Source organism: Arachis duranensis, chromosome 4, assembly GCF_000817695.3.
Source record: "Arachis duranensis cultivar V14167 chromosome 4, aradu.V14167.gnm2.J7QH, whole genome shotgun sequence".
Taxonomy (NCBI): Eukaryota; Viridiplantae; Streptophyta; class Magnoliopsida; order Fabales; family Fabaceae; genus Arachis; species Arachis duranensis.
In genome coordinates, this window is record NC_029775.3 from 65,516,705 (window position 1) to 65,521,552 (window position 4,848).

Genomic DNA, 4,848 nt, shown 5'->3' on the forward strand with positions numbered 1-4,848 from the left:
ATAAAAATCAAGAGAAAAGATAGAAGAAGAAGAATGAAAACTAATATTGATCCATCAAATTGCAGCAGAGCTCCCTAACCCAATGAAAGGGGTTTAGTTGTTCATAGCTCTGGAAAATGAAAACAAAGATGGAGAATACATCATGAAGGTAAAACTAGAAGTTGCAGAGAAAGTAAAAATACAGAGAGTAGTTCTATGCCCCCTAGGCTCCTAAAGTTTCCAACCCCTTTTTAATTCAAAGTTACTCCTATATATACTACTCTTCTGATCTTCTAGTTGGCTCTACAAGTCTTGGGTATGGGCCTCTGGATCTTGAGTTTGAAGCAGTTATCCTCTTTATTGGGCTTAGCTTTGCTTGCAGAGAGAAAATGTGAAGTAGGCAGGGACTTTTGCTCAGGACGTTAGTGGTGTGAATGTTAAGTGAAAGTGTGGGTTCGAGAACGTTAGTGACAATCACCTTTTTCACTAACGTTCCTAACCCAAATATGATCACGTTGACTTCAATGTTAGTGGCACTAACGTGACCACTAATGTTTCCTCTTGGCCCTTCGCATACGTTATTGGGACTTACCTTTCCCAATAACGTGATGAGTCACCCCTTCTCCTGACGTTAGAGTCCACGTTAACTAGGTTAACGTGGCTTCTAACGTAATAATGCCAATCCTTCGAGAACGTTAGTGACACTTACCTTTGTCACTAACGTTCCAATGTGCCCCTACTTCCCACGTTAGAGTCCACATTAACTAGGTTAACGTGGCTTCTAACGTAGTAATGCTAGCCATCTCCAACGTTAGTGACAAAGGTGAGTGTCACTAACATTGGCTCATTATCTCTTTATCCACGTTAACTTCCACGTTAACTAAGTTAACGTGGGAGTTAACGTTGCTCATGTGGCTCTTGGTGGTTTAACCCAACGTTAGTGACAAAGGTAAGTGTCACTAACGTTGGCGATCAATTGCTCTCTCCACGTTAGCTTCCACGTTAACTAAGTTAACGTGGGAGTTAACGTGGCTCATGGAGGCTTGGCCAACGTTAGTGACAAAGGTGAATGTCACTAAAGTTGGTTTCTCTTTTGCTTTTCAACGTTAGAGTCCATGTTAACTAAGTTAACGTGGCAACTAACGTGGCCAATTATGAGCTTGGTCCAACGTTAGTGACAAAGGAGAGTGTCACTAATGTTGGCCTTGTTGTATTCTTCCACGTTAGAGTTCACGTTAACTTAGTTAACGTGACTCTTAATCGTGGGATGTGATGGCTTCAAGGGCGTTATTGGCGATTACCTTTCTCACTAACTTTGCTAACGTGGTTCTTCTTTGCTTCCTTTGTCCTGAAACCAAGCAGTAAAGTGCATCAAAGTTCTAATCCAAGTCATGAGACATGCATCATCCAATTTGTCATATAATTCATGCAAAATTCTCATGAAATTATGTAAAATGCACAATGTATACTTGAAACAAGATGTTAGTGAATATCTACCCAAAACTAGCTTATTTCTTAAGAAAATGCATGAAACTACCTTAAAAACAGTAAAGAAAGGTCAGTGAAACTGGCCAAAATGCCCTGGCATCAGAGCACCAGCTAATGTGGCTCTTAACATGGGTGTTCTTCACCTTCAAGAGCGTTAGTGACATTCACCTTTGTCACTAACGCTCTAATTGCCTAAAGTTCCTACGTTAGGACTCACGTTAACTAAGTTAACGTGACTCTTAACGTAGTAAATGAAGCCATCTCCCAACGTTAGTGACAAAAGTGAGTGTCACTAACGTTGATTCTTTGAATTCAACTCCACGTTAACTTTCACGTTAACAATCTTAACGTGAGAATTAACGTAGGCAATGCTAATGATCCAACGTTAGTGACAAAAGTGAGTGTCACTAATGTTGGCATTGTTGCTCCTCTTCCACGTTAGAGTTCACGTTAACTAAATTAACGTGACTCGTAACATGGGGCATTGCCTAGTTTCCCAACGTTAGTGGAATTCACTTTTCTCGTTAACGTGGAGTTCCCCTTTTTCTTCTACGTTAACTACCACGTTAACTTAGTTAACGTGGCTATTAACGTGAGCTATGGATGGCTTCGCAGGCGTTATTGGTGATCACTTTTCTCATTAACGTTGCAAGCTCCTTGCCATTCTATGTTAGTGTTCTCGTTAACTAAGTTAACGTGAATGCTAACGTGGTTCTTCCATACTTCATTTGTCCTAAAATCAAGCAATTAAAGTGCATCAAAGCTCTAGCCAAAGTAATGAGATTATGCATCATCAAGTTATCATGCAATTCTAGCAAAAATCTCATGAAATCATGCAAAATTCACAATAGTTGCTTGAATCAATGTGTAAGTGTATTTTCACCCAAAACTTGCCTTATTCACTAAGAAAAATGCATGAAACTATCCTAAAACAGTAAAGAAAAGGTCAGTAAAACTGGCCTAGATGCCCTGGCAAGTAATTGGAATTAATTCATGGGGTTTTATGTAGAGAATATTGCAACTCACTTTTATTGATTTTTAGGTGATAAGTGTCCTTTTTAAGCATCGACCAACATACTGCTATGACCTCTTATTATTCATCCTTGGTTTTTGATTTCTTTGTTTTAGAACTTATTTCTCACTTGTAGCTTAGTGTCATGTGTTGTAGCAGCTTTTTAGCTTATTTTCACTCAACATATATTCACCACAAACACTTGGCTCAAATTCTTCTTAAGATATTGATGCCCAGCACCCCTTTGGGTTACTAAATGCCTTGTAACTAGGTTGCTCTTGATAATGGACTTTTGGCTGATAATCCCGGATTAGTTAACCCAAGTTACCAAGTGATAAGGCACCCCTAAGAGCTTATTCATCCAAGTATATCCCTTGTACATAAACACCACATACACATGCCTCAATTTTAAAACCCTTGGTGCCTAACATTGTTTCTTATTGTGTTCATTTTCTTATTTTCAATTGTATTGCTCTTTTTCTTTTCTTGTTGGGATCTTATTGTTTAGCTAGCCTCAAAGAATGTGTCTCAAACATAGGACTTAGGATGGATAGTTGCTTTCTTTCCTTTCTTGGTGAACCAACTTAGCTTACTAATCAACCTACCACAAACATTCAGAATGCACTTCACAAAATGACTCCACTCTTGTTCTTCCCATAACATTTTCTTTTAGATAAACTTAGAGAGACAAGCATACAAGTAAGGAAGATGAAAGTGAGCATTCAAGATATTAGGCTCAATAACATAGACCTAAGCAATGAAACATAAATGCATAATTGAAAATTCTAAACTACCATGGAAGCATGTTCTATCTCATACATGATTTTCCTTATTTAAAGCTTTGAAAAAGAAGTAAACTAAGGAGGAACTTCACCACCTTTCACTTGTTGGTATGCTCATTCTCTTCTGCTCCCCTGGGATTCTCCTTGATTACTTGTGTCTCCATTTCCCTTGCGCTTCCCCATCAACTTTTTCCAGAAACCGGCATCCTCATCTTCTTATTTAATGCTTCCTTTTGCTGTTTCACCTTCCCCTCTTCTTGTTTAGTTAAGTTCTTGCGCACTGCCTCATAACTTGGGATGTCAGGGTGCATGTGATGCATATGCTCAGTCACATAGTTTAACCTTGCCTGAGTGTTGATGCTGAATTCTTCTCGATGCAGTTGCCTGGTTGTTGGAGTTGAGGTTGTGGTGTCTCTGATCTTGTCCCTGATCTTGTTGATTTCTCCATCCAAAGTTGGGGTGATTTCTCCATCCAGAGTTGTAAGTTTTGGAGTACGGATCAAGGCTCTGTCTAGGTGAGTTTCCAACATAGTTGGCTCGCTCCCAGTCACCTTCTTCTCCTATATTTGCTCCTTCTTGAGCTGGTGATGACGTGATGGCTACTGCAATTTGGTTCTCCTCCACCTTCTTGGTAAGATCTGATAGCTGCTTGGTGATCATCTTGTTTTGAACTAGCAAAGCATCCATGTGGTTCAGCTCCATGACTCCTCTAGTGTTACTTCTTTCGGATGCATAGAAGTAGTCATTTTCAGCAACTGTTTCAATGACATATATGGCTTCTTCAATGGTTTTCTTCTTGTTTAGAGAGCCTCCTGATGAATGATCCACAGTCTTCTTTGACTCATATGAAAGACCTTCATAGAAGATGTGAAGTTGGACCCACTCATTAAACATCTCTGGTGGGCATCTCCTTGTTAGATCCTTGAACCTTTCCTAAGCTTCATAAAGTGTCTCCCCATCTTGCTGTCTGAACGTCTGCACTTCAGTTCTCAGCCTATTGATCCTTTGAGGGGGGTAAAACGTTGCCAAAAACTTGTTCACTACCTCTTCCCAATTAGTCAAGCTCTCCTTTGGAAAGGATTCAAGCCACTTGGATGCCTTGTCCTTGAGTGAAAAGGGGAACAAGAGCAACCTATAGACATCGGGGTGGACTCCATTGGACTTCACCGTGTCACAAATCCTCAAGAAGGTGGTCAAGTGTTGATTAGGATCTTCTTGAGCACCTCCTCCAAATGAATAATTATTCTGCACCAGGGTGATGAGCTGAGATGAGCTGGGGTTTTAGCTCAAAATTGTTGGCATGTATGGTGGGTTTCTGAATGTTGCTCCCACAGTTTCCAGGATTAGGATTGATATAGGATCCTAAAACCCTCCATTCTTGCCCAGCACGGTTGGCATGGGCTCGATTATGAGCCTCCTCTTCATGGTTGTTCTCCAAATTCTCTTCCATGTTGGGTTCAAAATATTCTTCCTCTGCTTCCTCAGCACCAATAATCCTTTTTCCTCTTGTTTCCCTTCATCGTCTCCAAAGGGTTCTTTCAGGTTCTAAATCAAATGATGTTGAAGCTCCTTCTCTTCTCCCTGTCA